We start from the raw sequence: 21,639 nt of genomic DNA on the forward strand, positions 1-21,639 counted from the left end.
AAAACACCCAAGCCAACATCCAGAATGACAAACCAAACACCCAAATCCTCAACTGACAACCCAATACCTTACTATGTTCCCTACTAACCATTACACTGCTCTCCAGGAAGTCACTCCTCTGACTTTTTACAGCACAGACCAGGGATGCCTGCTTTTGTACTTCATATAAATGAAACTGCATAATCTGTTTTTTTTTTTGATAAAGAGTGAGTAAAATGTATTTCCACCATTATCTGTCTCTATTGATGTCAGATTCAATTATTTAAATTTACTTTGTTAGATACTCAATAGTTAATTTTTAAAGTCCCATACTTTGTTTCATGAAATAATAGCATTTAATATCTATTAATGAGATTTTACTATATGAAGTATTGCTTATTTTTTGTACAATACCTCTAATTTCTTTGAAAGTGGTAAAGAAACTATTACCTTCAAAACTCTTCTCATCTTGGTCATGTGACCATCATTCTTTTGAATAATAAACTTTAGTTTTTTGAGAAGTTTTAGTTTCACAGTCAAACTGAGTGGCAAGTATAGCAGTGCCCATAGTTTTACATTAGGATTCTGTATTAGGGTTCTCCAGACGGACAGAACAACTGGGATATATGTATACATAAATGGGAGTTGATTAGGGAGAAGTGGCCCACACCTTTACAAGGCAAAATTCCACAATAGGCCACGTGCAAGCTGAACATTGGAAAAAGCCAGTAGTGTGGCTCTGTCCAAGTCTCAATGTCTCAAAACCAGGGGAGCCAACACCGCAGACCTCTGTCTGAAGCTGAAGGCCTAAAAGACTCCAGGAGGCTGTAGGTGCAAGTCCTAGAGTTATGATTGAAGCTGTGCAGGCTTCTGTGTGGAAATACATTTTCAGCTGCTTTGGGTAAACACCAAGGAACCTGATTGCTAGATAACATAGTAAAAGTAAGTTTAGCTTTATGAGAAACTGCCAAATTGTCTTCTAAGGTGGTTGTTCACATTTTGCATTCCTACTATCAATGAAATAGAATTACTATTGCTTCACATCTTTGACAGCATTTGATGTCAGGGTTTTGGATTCTGGCCATTCTAAAAGATGTGTAGTGGTATCTTGTTTAATTTGCAATTCCCTAATCACATAAGATGAACATCTTTTTATATGCTTATTTTCCATCTATATATCTTTTTTTCATGAGATGTCTGTTCAGGTGGTTTGTTCATTTTTTTTAAACAAGTTGCTCACTTTACTACTATTGAGTTGTAAGGATTCTTTGTATATTTTGAATAGCTGTCCTTTATCAGATGCACCTTTTCTAAATATTTTCTCGTGATCTATGATTTGTCTTCTTCTCTTTATGGTGTCTTTTACAGGGTGGAAGTTTTCATTTTAACGAAATATAGCTGATCAATTTCTTCTTTCATAGATGTTGTGGCTAAAAAGTCATTTCCATGTTCAAAGTCATCTAGACTTTCTCCTCTGTTATCTTCTAGGAGCATGATAGTGTTGATTTTTACATTTAGTCCTATAATCTATTCTGAGTTAATTTTTGTGAAGGTTGTAAGATATGTGTGTCTATGTTTCCTTTTTTTTTGCATGCGGCTGTTCAGCTGTTCCAGTACTGTTAATTGAAGCCATCTTTTTTTTTTTTTTTAAAGTTAGAGGTTTTATCTCAGTTTTTTCTTTTTTCCTTCTTTTTTTTTTTTTTTTGAGTTGGAGTCTCACCCTGTCACCCAGACTGGAGTGCAGTGGCTGCTCCCGGCCACCACACCCTCGACCTGCTGGGCTCCGGAGATCCTTCCGCCTCAGCCTTCCAAGTAGCTGGAACTACAGGCATGCGCTACCACGCCCAGCTAATTTTTTGATTTATTGTAGAGATGGGGTCTCATCAAGTTGCCCAGGCGGGTCATGAACCCACGGGCTCAGGCAATCCACTCACCTTGGCCTCCCAAAGTGTTGGGATTACAGACTGAGCCACCGAGCCCAGCCTATCTCAGTTTTTTCATAGGCCAAAATTGAGGTTCTAGAATGTTCACTTTTCTTTTTAAAAGAATCTCATAAAATGGTTTTATTATGTATTTACTTATTTATTTATTTATATATTGATTGAATTGGGGGTCTCACTCTCTTGTTACCCAGACTAGAGTGCAGTGGCATGAACATGGCTAACCCCAGCCTTCACCTCCTAGCTCAGGCAGTCTTTCAGCCTCAGCCTCCTAGAAAGATGGAACCATAGGCATGCACCACCATGCCTGGCTAGTTTATTATTATTATTATTTGTAGAGATGAGGTCTTGCTGTGTTGCCTAGGCTGGTCTCGAACTCCTGGGCTCAAGCAGTCCTCCTGCCTTGACCTCTCAAAATGCTGAGACTACAGGCATGAGCCACTGTGCTTGGCCAAAAAACAGTTTTGGAAAATGGTTTCGGATAGCTTCTCAAGTAATTCTGAGCATAATCAATTGTCCAAGAGTCATTAGAAATGAGGTCAAGCATTCTCTGTAGACAGAGTATAATTTGTGTGTGTGTGTGTGTGTGTGTGTGTGTGTGTGTATTATTGTTGTGGTTATTTTGTGATTGTAGGGACTGAAGGAGTATATCCAAATATTGCTGAATATTGCTGTCCAAATATTGCTGAAAGAAATAAAATCCAGTAAGATTTAATTGAAAAACTACCCAGTGATAATATTACTATATAGGACTTATACACTGTCCAGACGTTGGGCACTTGATTACTTCATATGGACATTAAACATAACTCCTAAAGTATAGTTCATTTTCTAGGAAATAGCATTCTCATGACTATGTCAATTTTATCAGTACCATTAAAAATTCCACCTTGATTGTCTAATCCCATCAATCTTTGTCCTAGGCACTATGTAGAAGAAAATTATACTATTCCAAGTAGTTCCCTGGGATATTTCCAAAATACTAAAATATCAGCGTAAGAGTTTCCATTTTTTCCTTCTTATCATGTAATCCTTTCATTTTATCAGGGAGAAAAACACATTTGCCTTTCCTGACTTTTTATTAATGATAACATGTCAGAGTTGTCACAAATTCTGGAGTCAATAAATTCTAGAGTGCTAAAAAGGCATTTGAGGAACTGCAATGTTCTTGATGGTACATTCACCCCTTTTTCAAAAATGAGTGCTGTCTGATGTTTTTATTCTCATGCTTATTCTGAAATGACATTGGCCATCTGCAAAAAAGTTTTTGACTGACATTTCAGGAATTTTTTTTCCAAGTAGTATTTAAATAAGAATTATGTGAATATGTCTTCCTGATCCTATTAGATAATTTTCAGTCAAAATCATAAAGGGAACTCAAACTTTTTATACTCAGGAACTAGCTTCAGTGAGGAAGAGGAATGGTATGTTCACTGTTGAAGCCTATAGTAATTAACTAGTAGATTTAGATGAGAGTTTTTAGTTTCTTACTAAACATGGTCTACATGCTTTGGCACAAACTGTCAGATATTATTAATGAATAGTGAGGTTTTTATTGCAATGTTTGCATGATGCTTTTTTTTTATACCTTTACATTTTGTGTGCTTTCATCAGTTTTGCACCATGTGAGCATTTCAAGTGGGCTGGAGATTCAAAATTTAAATACAGTATATTATAAATACAGTATACTTTGGACAGTAATATATGAATAAACAAATGCCAATTTTTTGTCAGCATTATGTGAAAACTTCTTTTGGCTTTTGAGCATGATAGCAATGAACTTTACTGGTATTGAAGCAGAAAATTATCAGTCCGTACATTTTCTAGCAGCTTCTACACACAAAATGTTTAGGAAAATAAAATAGTACATTTACCAAACTCAAAGATGGCTTCAGCTGAGTAGCTTTAAGTCCTGCAACAGGTAACTAGATAGTACATTTCTAATCCCTAGAGCTTTTAAGTTTACAATGGGGTAGATGCATTTGTGTGTGCATACATGCGCGCGCGCGCACACACACAAACACACACACACACACACACACACACACACACCCTCTCTTTATACAGAAATAGAGGAAACGACTTAAAAAAGAATAAAGGGATATGTGAAAAGAAAGCATATGTTCCCTTGCCAATGTCAAGATAAATTTTTCTAACTTCACAGAGATATTGGGTAAAAGTGGAGTTTTTGAAATGCTTCATATCTTTGAACAGTGACTTAGATAAACCAAATGATGTTTGAGCTTGTGTTAACTTTTGGCTGGCATTTACAGAAAATATTTCCAGAGCCAGTTCACTACCTGTATTGTTATTATTATTTTTAATCTTAGAATTGAACAACAAGAATCAAAAGCATTAAGAACAAAATCTACCTTCTTTACTACATTCTCAAAGCACCATAATTTAATCATGATGTGGTTGCAGATTAATGTAATGAGCTATTTAAAATTTTTGGCTGTCTACTGCAGGTTTTTTTTTTCCCCACACTGACATGGTGTATTAAACAGTCTTCCCCACTCTCAGGATACGTTTACATTGTGATAAGCAGTGTCATTTTAGCAACGGGAAACAAGGAACATAAAAGTACCCACCTCCCTCTCATGTTTTATCTGTGTGCTCTCTCTTCCTCAGTAGCACTGATCTCCCCAGGTGTTGGGTAAGAGACAGGATGAGGGGGGAGAGGTTTGTGCATGTTCACTTGGCCTTTGGCCTCTGGCGGTGCCTAGAAAACTCAGCAAACACTCATCCCATGTTCTTATGGCTGTTGAACCTGTTCTTGCTCTAGGCCAACTTCTTAGAAATGCAGGGCCTGTCAGGTGAGAAAACATGGCCACCAAGCCCAAACTGGTGACAGGATCTTCCAGCTGACATTCAGCCTCCTGTTGACCTCCCTCAACCTCTACTGACTGTGAGGCTGTGTTCCTTCAAGGCCTTGTCCTAACTGGCAGTAAAACAAGGAAAAGGAAGAAAAACAATATGTGTGGTGAGGTGCTGTCCTTGCAGTCGTCTTTCCTTCCTTGTCTGCCAACTCCTGCAGCCACAGATGAGGTGTAGACCCTGGGCACACAAACCCTTCACCAGCCTCTTCACCAGCTCCAGTTCCCCGGTCCTGCAACCTTGCTGATGTTTACTAAGAAACATAATCTCCAAATAACGTTGCATCTAGTTTATACTGTGTGGGTCAGTCACAGTGTTCCCATGAAAGACGTTCTCAGCACTTAGGAATGGAAGTTGGTGTTCATAGGGATGTCAGGGGGACAGACTTCTTTTCCAGGAACCAGGGACAACCACTAGCTCTTCAACCAGCCTCACTCCCAGAAAGCCTAAATACTGTCTCAGCACTCACTCTGCAGAGTTCATCTTAGAAACGTGCAATCATAGCTCTTCAGTGACATTCAACTAAAAGGCCACATCTCAATTAGGCACCTATGCTCTAGGGACAAGGGCAAAACAGAAGGTGTGAACAAGAGAAGAAAAGATAGAAAAGTCATTGAATTGGAGTAGGCAAAAGGGCAGGGCAGATCAGAAAGAGGCAGGAATCCTGGGTCAAAATGCAAATCACCAAGCTCAGGCCAGCACTCCACCTTCTCCATTCATTTCTGAAAAATCAGGGGGGAGTAAGGAACACATTGTTTCGTAACAAAAATAGAAAGAATTGGGTGAGAAAATAGTAGACTGAAGAGATGTCGTTCTAATCAGCATGAAGTGACCAGGGCAACGATTAGCAAGACAGGAGGCACCCAGGGACCCTGTGAGGCACCAACTATGTAGTCAATGGAGAGTCCAGGGCCTGACCACCCAACACCTGCTTTGACCTTTGCCTGCCCTACATCTGCAGCAGCACCTCTGGCTCAGACAATGAGCAATAGAGCATATATCCCAATTTGTCTATTTCTTCAGGGGTGAGCTCTGCAAATAAGTTCACCTTAGGGTTTAGAGCACCGGGCAGGACTCTAGCCTCTAAGTAGCTGATGAGTCCCCCTCAGGGCCTGCAGGAAATGGTTGGCCAGCATATCTGGAGACAAGTAAGTCTCCTCCTGAGCCAAGTGGAGGATGACGTTGGCCAGCTGACTGGCATTGAGGTGGCCCAGAGCCAGAGTGGACTTGCACATGACCTTAAGGATCTTGAGGCACAGAGTTGGCCTGGTCCAACGCCCCCAAATGTGCCGTCTCAGCAGGATGCAAGCTCAGCCGTCACAAGTTGTCACACTGAGCTAGCCGGTGTGGTCTGGCAACTGAGACCGTGTCACCAAGGGTCCCCAACAGTAGAAAGTCAATGGTGATGCTTGTACTGCTCATACTGTACCTCCAGTGTCAGAGCCTCTGGGCGTGGTGTCCGTTGGATCACATACTCTAAGAGAGACCCCATGGCTGGCCAATTGATGGGGCCACTCACTACCATCTCAAATGTGTCTACCACTGTCTTTTGAGAGAGAGAATCCCCCTTCCACACACACACAGCGGTTCCAGTAACTCATACCACGAGGAAAGTACTCTGTGTTCTCATGATGGACCAGGAAGAAGCCAGGGGCATTTATGATGGTGTCCTTGCCAGGGATACATGATTATAGGTTCTGTTCCAGCACGAGTGGCACAGTAAGTTGGATGTGGTCAGCTGTCATAGATGACTCTATGTGGTCATCATAGAGACTGCCACTCAAGTACATGTCCTGAAGAGGCATGTCAGGCAGCTTGGCCTGCAGGAAGCTCCTGAGCTCGGCACATATGTCCACGGCAGATTGTTTGACCCGAGCCTGCTCTCCAGCAGGGATGACTGCCAGTTCCGGTAGTAAGAAAGAAGTTTCTCCAGTGTTGAAGGCCAAGGAGTCAGTGGGAAGGGTCTGTAGGGACTGACTCAGGCCTGTCTTCATGTCTGTGTTCAGCAATCTGGGAAAGCCCATCAAGTTTGGTTCTTCCCAGCTGGTTTTCCCTGAATGACCCAGGTGAGTGGGGCTGGTAGGGGCACTGATTGCTCAGTCATACATCTGCTCGTGTGTGGTGATGCCCAGCATGGCCACTTCACCCACTCCCAGCACCAGCCAGGCATTGGAGGGCACAAAGTCAGTGGCTGTGCCAGTGCCATTAGTCGTCCTTCTTGCCTTTGCGCTCACCAGCACCTGCCGTTGGTCACCTGAGGCTTCTTAATGCATCTGTGAAGTGGGGATGGGAGAGAGCAGGAGTGTCTACAGAAGGCACCTTTGTCCTTTCTCTCAGAATTGGAGGGGAGGGAAAAGGAGAGGATCCTAAATAACGCCCTCCTCCTCTCCACCAGTTCCAGTTCCAGTTTGCCGTGGAGAAAGACCAGGCCCTTTTCCAGCTGCTTCTCTCGGGTCTCAGGATCTTCCAGCTTCTGATTTTTCCGGAACTCACGGTGGACGGAGGCAGGGTAGAAGTCTTGATCAGCGTAGCAAAGTTCTCAGCCCTGGTGCAAGAGAGTCCTGTAGAGACTCAGCACCACCTCTCGGCTCCACGCGGCCATGGGGGATTGGCAGGGGCTTGGCGTCACGCCACAGGCCGCATGCACTACCACTCCTCAGGACTCACTTCTTGCCCAATGCCTTTCTCTGGGTCACCCATCAACATTCTACTGCAGGTTTTTAAATACTTAATTTTGAATGGCCCTACAGGAAATATGTTTAATCGACATATGCAAGGTTAGGTGACCCTATTTGGTAACACAAGGGACTATGCTTAAAGATTCAACCTAACATAAAAAAATTACCCCATATATTTCAAAAGTTCCTGGAAATAATAATATGTGCTTAGCCTATCCATCACTTTTATTTGGTTTGAATAGGAATAAACTAGTAAATACCATATTATTAACCAGTGATTATTCTCTAAGATTTTAAATACTTCTCTTTGTGGATAAGGGAATGTGGTCACTTAATTATTGTAATTGAAAAGACTTTCCATAGCTTTCTGGCAAAGACAATAATGTCACAAATTCACGAATTCTAGTGTGGATTCAGATCACTAAAAATGTAGATTAGAAAGAATAAAATAAAATTAACTATGTGGTGTTTAGAAAAAAATAAATTGCCTTAAACTACCTATTGTGTATCTTTCCCTTACCTGTTTGAATTGTAACTATTCTGTTAGTATTTGAGGTGAAAGATCATTTCCTCACCAGCATTTTATATTATAAGGAATGTGTATGTACAAAGATGATAAACCTCTAATAAGAATGCCCCAGGTTTTCTTATTTCATAACTCAGTGAAAGATTGCTTTGATGATAAATTTAAAATGTATCCACATTAAATCTTTTTAGCTGCTAATTACCTCGAATTGTACCATGTTACAATATTAATCCCAGGCATTTTTTTTTTTTCATTTTCTCTCTCTCTCTCATTAGTCCTAACAGTCCTATGAGGCAAGGCAAGTAAATTAGTGTTATTATGCCATTTGACAGCATAGTTCTAAAAATGGTAAGTAACATATTTATGACTCACAGATACTAAGTCAAGGAATTAGGACTAGACCCAGAAAGTTCAACCCTATGTTCAATGTTCCAAGTATCAAAGGAGCCAAAATAGAATATCACTCTGAAGGTAGCCAATTAAAATTGGTAAATATATATTTATTCTTCAAGACATTAATTGAACAGATTATCAATACATGCTTATTTTGTACTGGTTTCTACCAGGAAATGGACAAGTATCTGCCCTCAGAAGGACATTGTTTAGTAAAGCACGTAGTTAACAAACAACTACATAATGTGAAATATTACCATGCTAAAACAAAAAATATTATGGGAGAAAGAGGGTGGGGCTGATTAGGTAGGAATTTAGTGGAGATGTCATCAAGGTAGTAATATTTAAACTGAGACCTGAATTATGAGTCTAGACCTGGTAAGAGCCTAGGAAATAACTGGTGTAAAAGTCTTAAGACAGAAAAGAGATTTGTGCAATCATCATACTAAATTCCTCTTGTCTGTCACTGGGTCAGAGCCCCTTTTGCTAAAAAGGTTTGTTATTTCCTATCTATATGAATATTTCTTAAAGAACTAAAAGTAGATCTACCATTCTATCTGCTTGATATCTAACCAAAGGAAAAGAGGTCATTAAACAAAAAAGACACCTGCACTCCCACGTTTATCACAGCATAATTTACCATTGCAAAGACTGTGGAATCTTTGCAAAGATTGTGGAATCAACCTAAATGCCCATCAGCTAATCAGAGGGTAATGAAAATGTGGTACATATATACCACAGAATACTATTCAGCCATAAAAAAGAACAAAATAATGTCTTTTACAGGAACTTAGATGGAATTGGAGACCATTATCCTAAGTGAAAGAACATGGGAATAGAAAACCAAATACCAGATGCTTTCACTCATAGGTAGGAGCTAAGCCAAGGGTCTGCAAAGGCTTATAGAATGGCATAATGAACATTGGAGACTCAAAAAGGTTGAAAAATTACCTATTAGTTACAGGGTACACTAATGAGAGTGATGGTTCCACTTAAGCCAAGAGTTCTCTACCACTATATAAAGCAACCGTGCAACCAAAACCTTTTGTACCTCTAAAACTATTGAAATAAATTAAAAAAAATTAAAGTTTGTGTAATCCCAGCACTTTGGAAGGCAGAGGCAAGAGAATTACCTGAGCCCAGGGATTCAAGAGCAGCCTTTGCTCCTTAGCAAGACCTCGTCTCTACAGTAAATAATTTTTTTTTTTTTTGAGTCAGAGTCTCACTCTGTCATTCAGGCTGGAGTGCAGTGGCACGCTCATGGCCACGGCAGCCTCAACCTGCTGGGCTCAGGCAATCCTTTTACCTCAGCCTTCCAAGTAGCTGGAACTACAGGCATGTGCCACCACGCCTGGCTAAATTTTGGATTTATTGTAGAGATGAGGTCTCGCCAAGTTGCCTAGGCTGGTCTTGAACCCATGCTCAGGCAACCCTCTCACTTCAGCCTTCCAAAATGCTGGGATTATAGGCGTGAGCCATCATGCCCAACCAATAAATACATTTTTTTAAAAAGTATGTTACTTCCTGAAATTCTCAAAATATCTATTCTTTTGAAATTCTCAAAATATGGATAGATGACCATCACCTAGATGGCACAACATTTTGTAGAAAACCATGGAAGTTCATGTAGCTATTCTCATCGTGTTTAACATCAAGGCATGCCATCCACTTGAGCCTGCACTGAAGTCTATTATAGTTAGGAAGTACTAATTGTTAAAGTGTTTTCTTTGAAGTTCACACTGTGAACATGTTTCTGAGCACTGAATAAATGTTTTGTCTTCAAAGCAATTGTTAGGAAGTATGGTCTAGCGAACTACATCAGCTAACAGCCAGTCAAATTTCAAGAAATTTTCACCTTTTTTTTTTTTTAAAGAAAAGAGGTCTTTCTATATTATCCAGCATGGTTATTCACAGACACTAGAGCACACTACAGCCTTGAACTTCTGTCTTCAAATGATTCTCTAACCTTAGCCTACTGAGTAGCTGCAACTACAGGCACGTGCCATTGTGCCCAGCAATACAGTCATTTAAATGACTGCTGTGGGTTTCTAAGGAAGGTAAACTCCCTCTAGTCTACGTCATCACTGAGTCCCATTCCTCCCTACCCCTATCAAGAAGGAAGAGTTTGCTCTAAATGGATTAAACTTGAAGTTTGACTGTTGTGCCCCAGAGTGGAATCCTCTTCTGGTCATAAGCAAGTGAACAAGTGTCTTCTTAGAGGATTCCCTAGAGAAACAGTAATGATGAGGTGGTGTGACGCTCTCTCTAAGCAGGCCAGGCCACCTAGCTTTTTTTCTGAGGATGTGCTTTCTCATATGTGGCCTCTGACTAAAAATCACTGTTCTGGCCTGAAAAGGCCTGAGTTTGTTGGTCAAGTACAACTCTAAATTAGTCCCTGCTCATGTAACGGACGCGTTTTCCTACTAAAACAGGGACAAGAGAAGCCCTCCATTTTATCTTCTGTAGTTTATTGATTTCCACCACAGAGCTTAAGACCAAAATCACAACTAATAATACAATCCAAATGTGCCTCTTTTTTTTTTTCTTGCCACCTTTAAGTGTGTTTGCTTGGAGATCTCTATAATAAAAGGATTGAGTAAGCCAAGGCAGGACTTGGGTATTCCTAGTTTTTATGTCTAAATAATGCAAGATCTTTAAAGAACCCCTGCACAATGCAAACATACACGTTATATAACAGGTGGCAATAGGTATAGGAAACATCTTTGTAAGACATGATGTTTAATTTGCCTTCTTTATTATTATACAGACCAGGAAATTAAGAATGGGACAATAACAAAAACTATGAAGGCATATACTACTGAAAAGCAGAGAATGACTCTTCTGTTGACTATTGTTATTGTTTATAGTTAAATACAATTTCTGGATTTATACTTTAATTTTGGTATCTCATTTAATCACATTGGTTTCATTTCTTTCTTCTGGAATTTCTTTTTTTTAATTTTTATTTTAAAGATATGGGGTACAATTCAGGGTTAGGTATACAAATGGTCATTATACAGGTAAAGTTTGGGTTTCTCTTTGGTCCCCACTTCACCTGGTTTGAGATCAGGTACACTTATTGAGGAATTGTGCCCCCTTTCCCACCCCTGGCAGTGTCCCACTACTGCTAATCCTTTTCTTACAGTATTATGATAATTGTTCAGGGTCCATTTATGAGTGAAAGCATGTAATACTTGGTGATAGATCACTGAGTATTATAGACTGTAAGTCCATCCAAGTTGCTGGAAAGTTCATAATTTTGCCCTTCTTTATGGTTGCATAATATTTCATTGTGTATATAGACCACATTTTTAAAATTCAGTTCACTTTTGACGAGCAGCACGATTGGTTCCATGTTTTTGCTGCTGTGAATAATGCTGCAATAAACAAGCTTATGCAGGTACCTTTTTCATAGAGTGATTTAAGTTCCTCCGGGTATATTCCTAGAAGGGGGATTGCTGGGCTGTATGGAAAGTCAATTTTTAGATCTTTTAGGAATCATCACACTGTTTTCCACAGAGGTTGTACTAGTTTACACACCCACCAACTGTGGAAGTGTCGCTTTTTCTCCGCATCCTCTCCAACATCTGTTGTTTTCTTTAATGGAAAATATGAGGCTGAAAAAAATGCTAACATTTATTGACCCCTTATGATGTGCCAGATAGATGTCTAAGCACCATTTGTGTATCATCTCATTTAATCCTCAAAATAATGTGATAAGTTTTCTCCCTATTTCTGCAGATGAGGCAACTGAAGTATCTTTCTAGTTCACTTACCTAGCTAAGTGGAGCCAGGATTTGAGCCCTTGAAGAATTACTTCATCCATAGTTGCAGTCCTAATTATGTGACAATTAAGATAATTACTATGGTAATTAAGCATACCACCTCTAATGATAACTGGTATTGTAGAAGCAGGAGAACACTTGTTAGTGAAAAAATCATGTATCTAAAAGAGAAAGCAGAAAACCTTTATAATTTAGATAGAACATTGAAATGAATGAAGTCAGATTAATTCTCTGTAGCTATGCAGATTATATAAAACAAAGTGAAAACAAATCGAGCAACAAAAGCCAAAAAATTCTTTCAAAGAGTCGGAAGACACTGAATAACACAATATGAAGTCAAGAAAAGTCTTCTGAAAACTCATTGCAATCATATATGAACTTTGGATATTCAATTCTATGACTTTTAAAGGCTGACGAGTAGATATTTCATATTCTTCCAATCCAATAATTTTTTCTTAATCAGCTTCATTGAGGTACAATATAGATAAAGTAAAATCCGTCAGTTTCAAATATACAATTTACCGTGTTTTTCTTTTCTTTCTTGCTTTTTTTTTTTCACAAACATATACAGTGGTATACCCACCACCACAATCATGATTTAGAACATTTTCATTTTCCAAAATGTACCCTTCTGCCTCTTTGCAGTTAATACTCTGACTCAAAGCCCATTTCCTGGAAAACAACAGTTTGCTTTCTGTCAGTACATTTTTGCTTTTATTTATTTATTTATTTGAAAATAGGATTTACTAAGAAGACAGAAAAGCTCCTACAGTGGGAGGGGACCTGAAAGAGGTTGCCCCATTTTCGCTTTTTAAAAAAGTTAATATAACTCGAAATTTTGTAATTTTTGTGTCTTGTTTCTTCTATGTAGCACCAATTTTTAAAAATGTGCCTGTATTGTGTGTATTGCTAGTTTGTTAATTGCCTTTTTTCTTTTTTTTAAAATGAGTTAATCACAATTTGCTTATCCATTCACTAGTTGATGACCATGGACATTTTGATTGTCTACAGTTTTCTCTACTATGAATAAAGCTTTTATGGACATTGAAGTACAACTCTTTGTTGAGGATATATGCTTTTGTTTCTTTTTGGCAAATACCTGGGAATAGGAATTCTGAGTTATATGGTAAGAGTATATTTAACTTTATTAGAAATTGCCAGACTGTTTTCTTTTTTTAAATTTATTTTTGTCCCTCTGGAGTTTGTGCTTTCAGGATATTCCCTCTGAACAAACTGTTTTCTAAAGTGGCTGTGCCATTTAGCATCTCTGACAGCAATATATGAATAACATTTGGAGTTACTCTACTCCTCTCCAACACTTGATATTGTCAGTCATTTAAATTTTAGCCCTTCTCCTGGTTGTATAATAATGGCTGATTGTGGCTCTAATTTTCATTTATCACATCACTAGTCATATATCTTTCCACAAGCTTATTTGCCATTTTTATATCTTCTTTGATTAAATGTCTTAAAATCTTAAAAAAATGGAATCTTTTGCAACATATTGAGTTGTAAAATTCATTCTAGAAGTGAGTCCTTTATTATATATGATTATGTATAGTATTTGTTTTATGTGAAAATATGTAATATTTCTTTATATTTGACTGATAGTTTCTCTTCTTATTTTTATATGGTATCTTTTGACAAACATTTTCAATTTTGGTGAAAGGCAATTTACCAACTTGTAAAAATTAATTTTACTTTTATCTCATGGCTAAGAAATTTGTACCTAACTCAAATTATACAAATGTTGCCAATGTTTTCACCTGGAAATTTTATAGTTTTAGCATTTTCATTTATGTAAAATGGAAAATTTAAAAATTTAATAAATTCCACAGAAAGGTAATTTTTGAATATGGTATAAAGTGAATGTTGAAGTTCATTTAAAAAATATGGATATTCAATTAATTGTTCCATCACCCTTTTTTGAAAAACTATTCATTTCCCATTTAATTATATTTATACCTTTGCTAAAAATCAGTTGAACACATATATGTGAGTCTGTTTTTGGATTCACCATCTTTTTCTAAAGATCTATATACCTATGCTTATTCCAAAATCACTCTGTCTTGATTACAATAGTTTTATATTAGGAATTGTAATCAGGTCGTGTAAATGATCATTTTTTAAAAATTGCTTTGCTATTGTGTGTATTTTGCATCTACATATCAATTTTAAAATCCATTTGTCAATTTTTACAAAAAAAGAAGCCACCTGCTCTGAATTCAATTGGGATTGCATTGAATCTAGATATCAGTTTGGAGAGAACTGATATCTTAACATTGGTTCTTCCCATCTATGGACATTGCATATTATTTCACTGTTTAGATTTTTAAAAATTTCTTCCCACAGCGCTTTTAATTTTCAATATATATAAAGGCATTCCATATATTTTGTTAAATATATATTTATTTCAAAATTTTGGTGGTCTTATGAATACAATTATGTAAAAAAATTACATCTCTAGTTGCTTTTTTGTAGTCAAGAAGTTTATTTTGTTGTTTACCTTGTATCCTATAACCTTTATTAACTTATAGTTTAGCTATTTTGGGTAGATTTCTTATACTTTTCTACTTAAAAAATCATGTTATCTACAAATAAAGTCAGTTTTGCTTCTTCCTTTCCAATATTCATACGATTCAATTCTTTCCACTTTATAATAATAGTTAGGTCTTCAGTACAATGTTGAATTGTGCTGGAAAATGGTAAAAGCAAACATCTTTGTCATTTTCCCTGTCATAGAAAGAATGACATCTTATATTATTTAGTATGATGTACCAACATAAATAAATCTAGAAAACATGGGTGATATAAGTTAGTTGCAGAAACACATGCTAATATAAGGCACAATAAAATATTATATAAACCTTAATGCATATTCTGTTTTTATAGATATAAGTGCATGTGCCAAAAGAATAAAAATGTACCTAGGAATGATAGATGCCTAGGAAGTGTTAATCTCTGGGTAGCAGGGGGGAGATGGAGAAGAATTAGATTGGGAGAAAGTTTAAAATTCTTCAGTTGTATTTGTATGGTTTTATTGCTTGAAACAAAACTGAAAGAAAAGTATTTATTACAAGTGGAGAAAATAGGAGGAATGCCATCAGCATTCTAGAAATATACACATAAAGGCACTGCAGTGAATATTGTAAATATCTTTTTATTAGTGAGTAATGATAAATAAGATTGATTAATATGTTTACATTCGAATATGAATATTATTAAAACCAAGTGGAATAATTCAGATTTGATAGCAAAGGCAAAAAGGAGTCATTGTAGTTTCTTGATATGTTACTAGGCCTATATTTCTAGAATGTCTCCATCAAATGGGTTATTTGGTCTTGATTACAAAATCTTTATCCAAACCAGGAGATTTGGTCTTCCTAAAGGAATGAGTCAATCAGGTAACATAAATGGGAAAAATTGATAGGATGCATGACCACAGAGCATAACAGGGCTAGTGGCTAGGAATGCATGGCTTTAAATGCCTAAAATTTAAATATAAATGTTTTGTTTGTTAAACAAAACAATTTTGCCGTTGAAGATATAAAGTGCAAAAACAATAATAGAAACTACAAACAATTAATCTGTCTCTGATAAAGTTAAATCTATACATACGGTTATCCTCTTGTAACCAAGCATTTCAGGGTAAACTGAAGTGTGATTTTGACATTTAATGTACTGAATACATATTGTGTGGAAAATAGTGTATATAAGGTGCTCAGAGAGCATCAATGATGTATTTGACTAACACATTTCCCTAAGACTGAAAACAAACAAACATTTCAATTAGGAGTTAGGATACATGCATTTAAACATAACAAGTCAAACAAAGCAGTATGAAAGCATGCATGGTAATAGCATGATGACTACCCAATGGTTTACTGTGTTCTATAATTTTAATATTCCATCATTATAAAATCTATAGACGTGTGAAACTGGAAACTTGAAATATAACTTAGATTGCATATGCCTTGTATGAAATATAATTGTTACAGATGTATTTTACGTGTTATTGAGCAATTGTACATGTCAAAATTTTAAATTTAGCTTTTTGTTACTAACTATAAAATAGCAATGATAATATCTAAATCAGAAAATTTCATTTCTCTATTTCAGACAACAATGGATGAATTTCCTTGTTATTCATAAATTTCTAGCTTTTCATTATGAAAGATTTATAATCTTAGGGAATATTCAATGACTCATGATTTATTTATATAATTTTAGTAATATGAATACTATGGCATAATATAGAAGTACTTCCATACATTGAAGTTTTGTTTTTATTATTTTTGCCTATTCACAGGAAATGTGATATTTAAATAATTATTACTCTTCTAAATTTTTCTTTTGATGTTTTCCATGATGAATTTAAAAATGTAAGGACATCATCTATTTTAAATCATCACACTAAAACTCTAGATTGTAATATTTTATAAGGGCCCCTTTGTAACTTGAATAAGCAGTATTCCTTTAGCTTTCTTTAAGGCAATTGAATGTATCTGAATCAATAAAAGAATTTTTAGAAGATGTAAATTTATTATATACCTATTATATATTTGTTATTATATTTGAATTTCTTATGAATTATAGAGAAACATTAAATGGAATACACACTCATAGTTCTAAAGAGTTTTTTATTGTAAGAGTGACATTTAATATTTGGAAAGAGAGAAACACGGGATGAGAAGAACAATCTTGTGAAAATCCAGTGTACAAGAAGAAACTCAATAATCATGACTTAGGGAGAGTAGGTTTATAAGCAGAGGTTCTGTGGAACAGAATTTAAAAAAATGAAGTTTCACAGCTATGATTTATCATCACAGAATAAAAAGAAAAGTTATTCATATTTTATACCTCACCTTAATACTAGAGGATAAAAACCCATAGAACTAGATTATAGGTGGGAAGTTACTATTATCATTACTATCACTATTAGTTTTAGTACAGTTGAGAATATGCGACTGAATGATTTCAGTTTTGAACCTACTAGAGTGCTCTGTGAAACATTCAAGTGAAAACTTTTAGAAGGCGGCTGGACATTAGCACATGCATACGAACACACACACAAATATTTTACAGAGACAAGAGAGACAAGAATAAATATATGAATACGTCCTAAAAACAATAGAAACTGTAAGTGTCCTGGTGACAGGACCTATGTCTTATAATTTTGGTGTCCTACACTGTGACTGGTCTAGAGCAAGAACTAAAAAATGTTGAATAAATGACATATAGATCATTGAATAGATAAGAAACAAAATCAACAGAAAGAGAAATAGAATTGTCTTTAAAAAGATCTTTTTTCCTATCAAATTATGGAGAATACTAATGTTTATCTTCTAAATCGACAGTTCTCAAACATTTAAGTCCTAGCACAATTTTACACTTCAACATTATTAAGGACTCCAGAAAGTTTTACTTTAAGTGCATTATATCAATTGTTTACATTAGATATTAAAAACAAAAAATTAAATTATCTATTTAATTAATTTAAAATAATAAATCAATTACATGTGAAGATAAATAATATTTTAGCAAAGGAAACTATCCCAAAGAAGAAAACAGAATTTTGAGAAAAGTGGTATTGTTTTTTATTTTTACAAATCTTTTTAATGTCTATATTAATAGAAGGCAGTCTTGTATACTCATATCTTCTTTTGCATTCAATTTATTGCAGTATTAAGTCCTGGGTGAAGAATGTAAAGAAAATTGGGTCTCATACATATATGTAATAGTAAAATAAGAGTCTTTTAATGGCCTTTTAAGATTGTTTCTGGTGCTATTCCAACACCTGACAAATACTGTTTTATAGAGATTAGTATCAGTATAGAATCTGAGGTTCTTCTACAAACTTAAAAGCCACTGGTCTATGTTAGGCTCTAAGTATCTTGTAGCTGTAGAAGCTTTTGAAATATTTGCAAGATATTGGTTCACTAATTTATGTATTTTTTCCAAATGTGGGAACATTTTTAATGTGATAACAAAGCATTGCCTTACTTAATATTGCCATCAATGTAATCAGAAAAGTCAGATAAGAAAATCCTGATTAGATCTGAAAAGTCTATAAGTTTTCCAAAATATTAATTTTTTACTTGAAGGCTCAAATTTATCATTGGCAACAAGATTCTGTCAATTTTTCTTGAGTTAACAGGTTCACTTCATTAATTTTTGAGAATAATCTTTCAAACATCCCAGTCTTAATAACCATAGTTTATAATCAGCATTTTTTTTCAAATAAAAATAATGTGCCATTGGGAAGGTGGCTAGTTTAGCTCACAACTCAGTCATAAATTCTCCTCCCATCCCACTAAGTCAACCATCATGCTTTGGTCTATAACAGAAGTTCTATATATGTACTTTACATTTCATCATATAGAATATTAAGATTTTTTTTTAACTCGGGAATTAAGATTTAATTATCAATAAATTTTACTACTTCACCTAGACCATTTTTAAGTAAGCTAGCAATTTATTTTTCACTCTGTGTCGCAATGAGGAATATAATGACTAGTAGTGTCATTGCCTGCTTCATTGTAAAATGTCAGCAATTTTTCCACTACTGCTTTTTTTTTAAACCATAAGTGCAAGTAGTAACACAATGAAAGAGGCAAATACAAGTTGAATATTATTATGAAAATAGTTTTCACCTAGTGGGTCACTTAAAAGATTTTGGGGACCCCAGAGGTCTATGGATTACATTGAAAGTCAGTATTTTAAGTAATATCTCTCCATACATATCTTTGTGTGAAAGAAGAAGAAAGAAATGATTATAAAAACATGTGCAAGCTATGCTATTGGAGGAACAGCTCAAATATTATTTTTTTTGAAAATTTCAATACCTCCATCTGGTATAATTTCTTTAAGGAATCCCAAGATAGAAAAAAAATGTTATGTTTAGTAATGACTAAATCTCTGTTCAGTTTTCACTCCAGGTGCATATTCTTTTTGTTTTTATTGCTATATGATTATGCTTGAAATATAATTTAGTCTAATTTTTAAAACTTGTCAAAAGAATCAGTGTAAAGTATGATATGAAAGGTGAATCATTTTAATAGCGCATGCACTGAAAATTAATCTCTGTTACTTGGGCATCACCTTGTATGTCTTCAAATATTTAAAAATGAAAATGGTGGGGTTTTATTGGATCTGCACTACAGCTCATTAAACTGTAATATCTTTATATGGGAGAAGGACTTTTTAAACTGCCAATTAGTTGTATCCTTTCACTGAATTTTTAAAAAATTGAGTTGGAGTCTCACTCTATCACTTAGTCTGGAGTGCAGTGGCACAATCACGGCTCACCACACCTTTGGTCTCCTGAACTCAGGCAATCTTTCCTTCTTAGCTTCCCAAGTAGCTGGAATACATGCATATGCCATCATGCCTGGCCAAATTTTAACTTTTTAAAATGGAGACCAGGTATTCCAATGTTTCCTAGGCTGATCTCAAACTCCTGGGCTCAAATGATCCTGCCACCTCAGCCTCCCAAAGTGTTGGGATTACAGGTATGAGCCACCAAGCCTGGTCCTTTAACTGAAATCTTATTACATATGCCCCGGGCTCAGTTAGGCACTAGTCTACTCTTTAGATAGTAAAGATTTTATATCTTATTTTTCAGAGCACTTTTTTTTTTTTTAGAAAGCAGATTTTATTGAGAGGACAGGGAAACTCATACAGTGGGAGGGGACCAGAAGGAGTTGCTCCCAGAGCATACTTTTATTTAGTATTTCCCACATATTGAGTTAAAGGCATTATGGCAGGTGACAAATGATTGAGATGAGGTTTTGGCTCCATTCATGGCAATCTTCAGTGCATATCAACAAATGTGTTGAATACCTACTATATGTAAGACAGCAGGTAAACCTCTCTGAAATAAAATTAAGTTATGCAAGATAGACTACTTTCCCTCAGGAAACTTGAAATCTAGAGGAAAGTCAGCCCTATAAGTAACTACTAAAATATATCAGAATAAGTTAGTGACTCGAATTAATAATGGAGTTATACACATATGATTGTTCTATGGGAGCCCAGTGGAAGGAATGATGCATCCTGACTGAGAAATTTAAGGTATGAAGATAAGCATTTGGGCAGGTCTTGTGGGAATAAGTTAGATTTTGCTGGATGGGGATGTGGTTTTGAGGATTATGAGAGGGGACCCCTCCAAAAAAGCAGAATTATTTTTTGGAGGGCAGCCCTTTATAGATCAGGCTTCCTCCACTAGGTAAGTGTTCTAGGAACCCATTAGCATCAGTGTACCAGCTAGAGTTGTTCTGAGAGGCTGTGTTTGGCTCCAGCAAAATTTTTTTGGAGATTTTTTTTCAACACGTTTGTCCATTTCATGATGGGTGATTTACAAGCACACTCGCTCATACCCACTGAATGTTCAGCAGTTTTTGACCCAAACTGGCATGACCCCATGTCCCACCTCTTCACCCAATCTCACCCTGGGTGACTTTTGTTTTAATTTCCCCTGATGAAAAACCCTCACAGGGGAATGTTTTTTGATGTGGAAGAGCTGAAACAAAAAATGGCAGAAGCACTAAGGCATCAAGATTGACGAATTAAAAAACTGTTTTGAGAAGTGGAAAAGCATCTTTATAGGTATATTGCATCAAATGGAGACTACTTTGAAGATGACTGAAGTTTAGACATGTAAAAATAAATACACAATTTTTAATAAGTAAACTCTGAACTTTTTGGGGTCCTTCCTCACATAACTTAGAGAAGAGGAAGGTTAAAATCCATTGAGGGCAAAATACTTGGTATGGTTGATTAATAGTGAATTGGCTGAGGGGCACAGTGATAGAGGTAGCTGGGAGACCTGGCCTTGGAGCAGTGGTGTGTGTGGCTAGGGTGGGAGCCGTGGCAAGGAGCAGAAGTCCATTATTTAAATGCTCCCCAGGTCTTTCTTAAAGTCACAAATCAAGGGAAGCAAGGCACCATGTTAGGATTATTTTACATTTCTAAAACCTGCCTTCAAGCTAACTTTACTCCCCCTGCTTTTTCAATCTCACTGATGATGGACGGGTTTTGAGCATAACCAGTGTAGATGCTTTTTCCTGCCCTTCCACCTAGATATGAAGTTAAGTAAAAATGAGAAAATAAGGTTTAAAAATCAATTATTGGACCAGTGGCATTACAAAGATTTAACATAATCACAGCAGTTATAACAGTAATACTGTTGACCCTTGAACAACATGGTTTTGCACTGTGTGGATGCACTTATAGGTGGACTTTTTTCAACCAAATGAGGATGGAAAATTAACTCACCTGTACTGAAAGACTGACTTTTCTTATGTGGTATTCTGCAGGGCCAACTGCAGGATTTGAGAATCATGGATTTTGGTACTGGGAATAGGGTGTCCTGAAATGATGAGTATAGGGAAGGATGACTGTAGGACTTGTGTTGTCTCATTTAATCCTCCTCCTCATCTCTTTCTGAGGGTAGCACTCAT

The 21,639-nt window shown here is 36.3% G+C and overlaps 1 pseudogene; it reads right to left on the reverse strand.

The window, feature by feature from the left end:
• Window positions 1-5,745: 5,745 nt before the first annotated feature.
• On the reverse strand, window positions 5,746-20,602 carry LOC103255551 (annotated as a pseudogene).
• Window positions 20,603-21,639: the final 1,037 nt, after the last annotated feature.

This window comes from Carlito syrichta, unplaced genomic scaffold (assembly GCF_000164805.1).
Source record: "Carlito syrichta isolate Samal-C Ts95f unplaced genomic scaffold, Tarsius_syrichta-2.0.1 Scaffold288244, whole genome shotgun sequence".
Taxonomy (NCBI): domain Eukaryota; kingdom Metazoa; phylum Chordata; class Mammalia; order Primates; family Tarsiidae; genus Carlito; species Carlito syrichta.